Source organism: Lonchura striata, chromosome 30 (genome assembly GCF_050655825.1).
Source record: "Lonchura striata isolate lonStrDom1 chromosome 30, ASM5065582v1, whole genome shotgun sequence".
NCBI lineage: Eukaryota > Metazoa > Chordata > Aves > Passeriformes > Estrildidae > Lonchura > Lonchura striata.
Window position 1 is genome coordinate 8,786,574 of NC_140732.1, and position 9,953 is coordinate 8,796,526.

Below are 9,953 nucleotides of genomic sequence, written 5' to 3' on the forward strand. Positions count from 1 at the left end.
CCACTGGCACCTGCAACTCCCCCTGGGGCCTCCTCAGATACTCCAGGTTGCTGATGTCTGTTTGTAGGGTTCCCTTGTGTGAAAAACGCCAATTGCTTGGTTTCTAAAAATTTTTAAAGTTTAATGATAATAAAATGGTTATAAAAATAGTAATTAGAGTAATAAAGTTTAGAGGTAGGACAATTACAAGCCAATAAAAAGCAAAGAATTCCAGATGTCCGGATGCTCTTGGACACTAAGTCGGGAGAAGCATGTCTTGTGAACAAAGGAATCACCCTTAAACCAATACACTTCTTGCATATTCATACATCCTTCATGGTTATGCATACATTCTGAAACTCTGCCTGTTGTATGTCAACTGTTCCTTCTAATCCCCTGACATCTTTGAGTCTGAGCACGGCCTGAAGAAATTAGTTTCTTCTGATAAGAAGCCATAAATTCCTCTCCTTTGGAGATTTAGGTGTTCCTTGAAGTAAGTATCTCATTCCTAAAAAAAAACATCCCCCCCACATAGAGAGACTCTTTTTTTTTTAACTACTAAAGGCTTCATTTTGACTACAAAAGCACAACTAATCAATATCACATAATATATATAGTAACTATCTGCATAGAGCCATATAATATGCATTTTTCACACCTTGGGACTGTCAGGGCAGCACAAGTTTGATGTGGGGGCAGCTGGGGTCTGGGACACATCCTTCTGCATTCAGATTTTCATGGGGCGGCCCTTCTTTCATGGCCCCTGGCTCTTGGACTCTGTCGCTGGCCCTATTCTCTGTGAAACATGGCTCACCCTCTTCACTTCCTGATGTCAATTTTGAGGAGGTGCTTGTCTCTTCCAGGGCAGGCAGAATTCTTGCTGTCAGCAGTTTTGCTGCTGGATAAATCCTGTGCCATTCAGAACAAAAAGATGTAGAAAGTCACCTGGGGCCACAGGCCTTGTGACCCGACCTCTGCCCTTTTTCCGTGTAAAACCTACCTCACCCTCCCTGTGTGTTGATGTGTGTTCACTGGAGGCGTGCTGCTCTCCAAAGGCAGTGAGAGTTCCTGGTGGTGGCAGCTGGTGTCTGCAAGAAATCATTCACTGTTTGCAATTTTGGAAGCACAATTCCTCTTTGGCCAGGGGAAAGACTGTTAATTATCTTGGCAATGAAAATCTGGCACTCCATTGTTTAAGGGTTAGACACAGGGCTGTGTAGGGGAGGGAACACCCCACAGGACCTTTCTTCACCTCATCCCCCACTCCTAGGTGTAGCAGCTCCCTGTGTGAGCAGCTGCTTTCAGTGCAGCTACCTGGGCACACCTGCACAGGGAGCTGCTAATCCAGAGGGGCTAACAGGGGTATCCCAAGTGTCCCTCCAAGAGCTATGGCTGGAACATCCAGCAGGGACCGGGGAGCAGCTGGACCCACCCGGGCACGAGCATCCCTTTGAGAAAATGCCAAGGGAAGAGCCCTCTTGCCAAGGGGCAGCACCTGAGCAGGCCGGGCAGCATGTGGGGTTCCACGGGAGAGCTTTCAACTTTCCCCTTTTATTGTGTCAGTCCCTCCTTAGAACCCCCAGACCTTCCACAGCGCTCCCAGAAAAATGAGGGGTTATGGAGAGAAAAGGGGTTTAAATTGTGGGAAAAAGCTTCCTTTTCCATTATTTCTTGTGTTCAAATCATGAGGGAATCCACTTCCCCTGCAATTTGTAATGCAGGGTGTATTCAATATATATTCAAGTGTTGTTTATAGAAAGGTTTTTTTGTTTTGTTTTGTTTTTATTTGGTTAGAGGCAGGGCTTTAATGGAAAAAATATGAATATACATTTTATTTTGATATCGTTCTAAATATGGAAATATATATTCAATGTATACAGATATATATAAAGATATAAAATAGAAATAAAAATAGTATTAGGAAGAGATAGACTATAAATAACACCATACATCAATCTACATTTAAAATGTAAATTTGACTATAAATGCGAAAAATAGAAATAAATTTAAATGGAGTTTAAATAAAGGGGTTTTTTTAAACATTTTTACTTGGATAGAGTCAGGTTTTTATTTTAATCAATATAAACCTTTTAGAACTCTAAATCTAACTATAGAAATATGTAAGCAATCTATTAAGATATGTATAAAAATATAAAATATAATAAAATATAATAAGTGGAATAAATGTAAGGAATTGTGAAAATACAATTATATATCAATATCCATTATAAATCCGTCGTCCCTGCCTGTTTTATTTCGGTGCTGTCCTCCATCCAGGGCTGCACTATCCCCACGAGTTCGGGCTCCCACGTGGGGCTGCAGGGAGCCAGAGGTGGGCGGTGGGGGCAGTGAGGGATGGGGCAGGGGCGGGATGGAGAGGAGTGACGGGTGGAGAGAGGGTGGGAGAGGGGCAAGGTGGGCTGGAAGAACAGACAGGGGTGAGAGGGGGAGACAGGGACCGAGAGGAACAGGACTGACGAGAAGATGTAAATTTGGAGGGGGCACCACAGATCTCCACAACCAGAGCTGCAGCAAAATACAATTCACGTTGCCGGGGAAATGCCAACCACAGACATCAGGAACCTGGACTGGTGAGTTTTCTTTCCCAGGGAAAATGGAAAAAGGGGTTGCCCAGGGGCCCCTGGCCCTGACTGCAAAGAATCCTTATATCGAAGGATGGACCCCACACCGAAGTTGTCCCCACCTCAAACTTGTGCTGCCCTGATACACCCAAGGGAGCCCTACAAACTGACATCAGGAACCTGGACTGCTGAGTTTTCTTTCCCAGGGAAAATGGAAAAAGGATGTGCCCAGGGGCCCCTGGCCCTTGGCAGGGGCCTCACTACAAGAAATCCTTATATCGAAGGATGGACCCCACACCGAATTTGTCCCCACCTCAAACTTGTGCTGCCCTGATAGACCCAAGGGAGCCCTACAAACTGACATCAGGAACCTGGACTGCTGAGTTTTCTTTCCCAGGGAAAATGGAAAAAGAATGTGCCCAGGGGCCCCTGGCCCTGGGCTGGGGCCTCACTACAAAAAATCCTTATATCGAAGGATGGACCCCACACCGAAGTTGTCCCCACATCAAACTTGTGCTGCCCTGATAGACCCAAGGGAGCCCTACAAACTGACATCAGGAACCTGGACTGCTGAGTTTTCTTTCCCAGGGAAAATGGAAAAAGGATGTGCCCAGGGGCCCCTGGCCCTGACTGCAAAGAATCCTTATATCGAAGGATGGACCCCACACCGAAGTTATCCCCACCTCAAACTTGTGCTGCCCTTATAGACCGAAGGGAGCCCTACAAACTGACATCAGGAACCTGGACTGCTGAGTTTTCTTTCCCAGGGAAAATGAAAAAGGATGTGCCCAGGGGCCCCTGGCCCTGGACAGGGACCTCACTACAAAAAATCCATATATCGAAGGATGGACCCCACACCAAAGTTGTTGCAACCTCAAACTTGTGCTACCCTGATAGACCCAAGGGAGCCCTACAAACTGACATCAGGAACCTGGACTGCTGAGTTTTCTTTCCCAGGGAAAATGGATAAAGGATGTGCCCAGGGGCCCCTGGCACTGACTGCAAAAAATCCTTATATCGAAGGATGGACCCCATACCGAAGTTGTCCCCACCTCAAACTTGTGCTGCCCTGATAGACCCAAGGGAGCCCTACAAACTGACATCAGGAACCTGGACTGCTGAGTTTTCTTTCCCAGGGAAAATGGAAAAAATTTGTGCCCAGGGGGCCCAGGCCCTGACTGCAAAAAATCCTTATATCGAAGGATGGACCCCACACCGAAGTTGTCCCCACCTCAAACTTGTGCTGCCCTGATAGACCCAAGGGAGCCCTACAAACTGACATCAGGAACCTGGACTGCTGAGTTTTCTTTCCCAGGGAAAATGGAAAAAGGTTGTGCCCAGGGGCCCCTGGCCCTGACTGCAAAAAATCCTTATATCGAAGGATGGACCCCACACCGAAGTTGTCCCCACCTCAAACTTGTGCTGCCCTGATAGACCCAAGGGAGCCCTACAAACTGACATCAGGAACCTGGACTGCTGAGTTTTCTTTCCCAGGGAAAATGGAAAAAGGATGTGCCCAGGGGCCCCTGGCCCTGACTGCAAAAAATCCTTATATCGAAGGATGGAGCCCACACTGAATTTGTTCCCACCTCAAACTTGTGCTGCCCTGATAGACCCAAGGGAGCCCTACAAACTGACATCAGGAACCTGGACTGCTGAGTTTTCTTTCCCAGGGAAAATGGAAAAAGGATGTGCCCAGGGGCCCCTGGCCCTGACTGCAAAAAATCCTTATATCGAAGGATGGACCCCATATCAAAGTTGTCCCCACCTCAAACTTGTGCTGCCCTGATAGACCCAAGGGAGCCCTACAAACTGACATCAGGAACCTGGACTGCTGAGTTTTCTTTCCCAGGGAAAATGGAAAAAGGTTGTGGCCAGGGGCCCCTGGCCCTGACTGCAAAAAATCCTTATATCGAAGGATGGACCCCACATCAAAGTTGTCCCCACCTAAAACTTGTGCTGCCCTGATAGACCCAAGGGAGCCTTACAAACTGACATCAGGAACCTGGACTGCTGAGTTTTCTTTCCCAGGGAAAATGGAAAAAGGATGTGCCCAGGGGCCCCTGGGCTGGGGCCTCACTGCAAAAAATCCTTATATCGAAGGATGGACCCCACACCGAAGTTGTCCCCACCTCAAACTTGTGCTGCCCTGATAGACCCAAGGGAGCCCTACAAACTGACATCAGGAACCTGGACTGCTGAGTTTTCTTTCCCAGGGAAAATGGAAAAAGGATGTGCCCAGGGGCCCCTGGCCCTGACTGCAAACAATCCTTATATCGAAGGATGGACCCCACACCAAAGTGTTCCCCACCTCAAACTTGTGCTGCCCTGATAGACCCAAGGGAGCCCTACAAACTGACATCAGGAACCTGGACTGCTGAGTTTTCTTTCCCAGGGAAAATGGAAAAAGTTTGTGCCCAGGAGGCCCAGGCCCTGACTGCAAAAAATCCTTATATCGAAGGATGGACCCCACACCGAAGTTGTCCCCACCTCAAACTTGTGCTGCCCTGATAGACCCAAGGGAGCCCTACAAACTGACATCAGGAACCTGGACTGCTGAGTTTTCTTTCCCAGGGAAAATGGAAAAAGGTTGTGCCCAGGGGCCCCTGGCCCTGACTGCAAAAAATCCTTATATCGAAGGATGGACCCCACACCGAAGTTGTCCCCACCTCAAACTTGTGCTGCCCTGATAGACCCAAGGGAGCCCTACAAACTGACATCAGGAACCTGGACTGCTGAGTTTTCTTTCCCAGGGAAAATGGAAAAAGGATGTGCCCAGGGGCCCCTGGCCCTGACTGCAAAAAATCCTTATATCGAAGGATGGAGCCCACACTGAATTTGTTCCCACCTCAAACTTGTGCTGCCCTGATAGACCCAAGGGAGCCCTACAAACTGACATCAGGAACCTGGACTGCTGAGTTTTCTTTCCCAGGGAAAATGGAAAAAGGTTGTGGCCAGGGGCCCCTGGCCCTGACTGCAAAAAATCCTTATATCGAAGGATGGACCCCACACCGAAGTTGTCCCCACCTCAAACTTGTGCTGCCCTGATAGACCCAAGGGAGCCCTACAAACTGACATCAGGAACCTGGACTGCTGAGTTTTCTTTCCCAGGGAAAATGGCCAAAGGATGTGCCCAGGGGCCCCTGGCCCTGGGCTGGGGCCTCACTGCAAAAAATCCTTATATCGAAGGATGGACCCCACACCGAAGTTGTCCCCACCTCAAACTTGTGCTGCCCTGATAGACCCAAGGGAGCCCTACAAACTGACATCAGGAACCTGGACTGCTGAGTTTTCTTTCCCAGGGAAAATGGAAAAAGGATGTGCCCAGGGGCCCCTGGCCCTGACTGCAAAGAATCCTTATATCGAAGGATGGACCCCACACCAAAGTGTTCCCCACCTCAAACTTGTGCTGCCCTGATAGACCCAAGGGAGCCCTACAAACTGACATCAGGAACCTGGACTGCTGAGTTTTCTTTCCCAGGGAAAATGGAAAAAGGTTGTGCCCAGGGGCCCCTGGCCCTGGGGTGGGGCCTCACTGCAAAAAATCCTTATATCGAAGGATGGAGCCCACACCGAAGTTGTCCCCACCTCAAACTTGTGCTGCCCTGATAGACCCAAGGGAGCCCTACAAACTGACATCAGGAACCTGGACTGCTGAGTTTTCTTTCCCAGGGAAAATGGAAAAAGGATGTGCCCAGGGGCCCTTAGCCCTGACTGCAAAAAATCCTTATATCGAAGGATGGACCCCACACCGAAGTTGTCCCCACCTCAAACTTGTGCTGCCCTGATAGACCCAAGGGAGCCCTACAAACTGACATCAGGAACCTGGACTGCTGAGTTTTCTTTCCCACGGAAAATAGCCAAAGGATGTGCCCAGGGGCCCCGCGCCCTGGGCTGGGGCCTCACTGCAAAAAATCCTTATATCGAAGGATGGAGCCCACACCGAAGTTGTCCCCACCTCAAACTTGTGCTGCCCTGATAGACCCAAGGGAGCCCTACAAACTGACATCAGGAACCTGGACTGCTGAGTTTTCTTTCCCAGGGAAAATGGAAAAAGGATGTGCCCAGGGGCCCCTGGCCCTGGGCTGTGGCCTCACTACAAAAAATCCTTATATCGAAGGATGGACCCCACACCGAAGTTGTCCCCACCTCAAACTTGTGCTGCCCTGATAGACCCAAGGGAGCCCTACAAACTGACATCAGGAACCTGGACTGCTGAGTTTTCTTTCCCAGGGAAAATGGAAAAAGGATGTGCCCAGGGGCCCCTGGCCCTGACTGTAAAAAATCCTTATATCGAAGGATGGAGCCCACACCGAAGTTGTCCCCACCTCAAACTTGTGCTGCCCTGATAGACCCAAGGGAGCCCTACAAACTGACATCAGGAACCTGGACTGCTGAGTTTTCTTTCCCAGGGAAAATGGAAAAAGGATGTGCCCAGGGGCCCCTGGACCTGGGCTGGGGCCTCACTACAAAGAATCCTTATATCGAAGGATGGACCCCACACCAAAGTTGTCCCCACCTCAAACTTGTACTGCCCTGATAGACCCAAGGGAGCCCTACAAACTGACATCAGGAACCTGGACTGCTGAGTTTTCTTTCCCAGGGAAAATGGAAAAAGGATATGCCCAGGGGCCCCTGACCTTGACTGCAAAAAATCCTTATATCGAAGGATGGACCCCACACCGAAGTTGTCCCCACCTCAAACTTGTGCTGCCCTGATAGACCCAAGGGAGCCCAACATCTGACATCAGGAACCTGGACTGCTGAGTTTTCTTTCCCAGGGAAAATGGAAAAAGGTTGTGCCCAGGGGCCCCTGGCCCTGACTGCAAAAAATCCTTATATCGAAGGATGGACCCCACACCGAAGTTGTCCCCACCTCAAACTTGTGCTGCCCTGATAGACCCAAGGGAGCCCTACAAACTGACATCAGGAACCTGGACTGCTGAGTTTTCTTTCCCAGGGAAAATGGAAAAAGGATGTGCCCAGGGGCCCCTGGCCCTGACTGCAAATAATCCTTATATCGAAGGATGGAGCCCACACCGAATTTGTCCCCATCTCAAACTTGTGCTGCCCTGATAGACCCAAGGGAGCACTACAAACTGACATCAGGAACCTGGACTGCTGAGTTTTCTTTCCCAGGGAAAATGGAAAAAGGATGTGCCCAGGGGCCCTTGGCCCTGGGCTGGGGCCTCACTACAAAAAATCCTTATATCGAAGGATGGATCCCACACCGAAGTTGTCCCCACCTCAAACTTGTGCTGCCCTGATAGACCCAAGGGAGCCCTACAAACTGACATCAGGAACCTGGACTGCTGAGTTTTCTTTCCCAGGGAAAATGGAAAAAGGATGTGCCCAGGGGCCCTTAGCCCTGACTGCAAAAAATCCTTATATCGAAGGATGGACCCCACACCGAATTTGTCCCCACCTCAAACTTGTGCTGCCCTGATAGACCCAAGGGAGCCCTACAAACTGACATCAGGAACCTGGACTGCTGAGTTTTCTTTCCCACGGAAAATGGCCAAAGGATGTGCCCAGGGGCCCCTGGCCCTGGGCTGGGGCCTCACTGCAAAAAATCCTTATATCGAAGGATGGACCCCACACCAAAGTGTTCCCCACCTCAAACTTGTGCTGCCCTGATAGACCCAAGGGAGCCCTACAAACTGACATCAGGAACCTGGACTGCTGAGTTTTCTTTCCCAGGGAAAATGGAAAAAGGTTGTGCCCAGGGGCCCCTGGCCCTGGGGTGGGGCCTCACTGCAAAAAATCCTTATATCGAAGGATGGACCCCAGACCGAATTTGTCCCCACCTCAAACATGTGCTGCCCTGATAGACCCAAGGGAGCCCTACAAACTGACATCAGGAACCTGGACTGCTGAGTTTTCTTTCCCAGGGAAAATGGAAAAAGGTTGTGCCCAGGGGTCCCTGGCCCTGGGGTGGGGCCACACTGCAAAAAATCCTTATATCGAAGGATGGAGCCCACACCGAAGTTGTCCCAACCTCAAACTTGTGCTGCCCTGATAGACCCAAGGGAGCCCTACAAACTGACATCAGGAACCTGGACTGCTGAGTTTTCTTTCCCAGGGAAAATGGAAAAAGGATGTGCCCAGGGGCCCCTGGCCCTGGGCTGTGGCCTCACTACAAAAAATCCTTATATCGAAGGATGGACCCCACACCGAAGTTGCCCCCTCCTCAAATTTGTGCTGCCCTGATAGACCCAAGGGAGCCCTACAAACTGACATCAGCAACCTGGACTGCTGAGTTTTCTTTCCCAGGGAAAATGGAAAAAGGATGTGCCCAGGGGCCCCTGGCCCTGAATGCAAAAAATCCTTATATCGAAGGATGGACCCCACACCGAAGTTGTCCCCACCTCAAACTTGTGCTGCCCTGATAGACCCAAGGGAGCCCTACAAAGTGACATCAGGAACCTGGACTGCTGAGTTTTCTTTCCCAGGGAAAATGGAAAAAGGATGTGCCCAGGGGCCCCTGGCCCTGACTGCAAAAAATCCTTATATCGAAGGATGGAGCCCACACCGAAGTTGTCCCCACCTCAAACTTGTGCTGCCCTGATAGACCCAAGGGAGCCCTACAAACTGACATCAGGAACCTGGACTGCTGAGTTTTCTTTCCCAGGGAAAATGGCCAAAGGATGTGCCCAGGGGCCCCTGGCCCTGGGCTTGGGCCTGACTTCAAAGAGTCCTTATATCGAAGGATGGAGCCCAGACCAAAATTGTCCTCAACTCAAACTTGTGCTGCCCTGATAGACCCAAGGGAGCACTACAAACTGACATCAGGAACCTGGACTGCTGAGTTTTTTTTCCCAGGGAAAATGGAAAAAGGATGTGCCCAGGGGCCCCTGGCCCTGACTGCAAAAAATCCTTATATCGAAGGATGGACCCCACACTGAATTTGTCCCCACCTCAAACTTGTGCTGCCCTGATAGACCCAAGGGAGCCCTACAAACTGACATCAGGAACCTGGACTGCTGAGTTTTTTTTCCCAGGGAAAATGGAAAAAGGATGTGCCCAGGGGCCCCTGGCCCTGACTGCAAAAAATCCTTATATCGAAGGATGGACCCCACATCAAAGTTGTCCCCACCTCAAACTTGTGCTGCCCTGATAGACCCAAGGGAGCCCTACAAACTGACATCAGGAACCTGGACTGCTGAGTTTTCTTTCCCAGGGAAAATGGAAAAAAGATGTGCCCAGGGGCCCCTGGCCATGGGCTGGGGCCACACTGCAAAGAATCCTTATATCGAAGGATGGACCCCACACCAAAGTTGTCCCCACCTCAAACTTGTGCTGCCCTGATAGACCCAAGGGAGCCCTACAAAGTGACATCAGGAACCTGGACTGCTGAGTTTTCTTTCCCAGGGAAAATGGAAAAAGGATGTG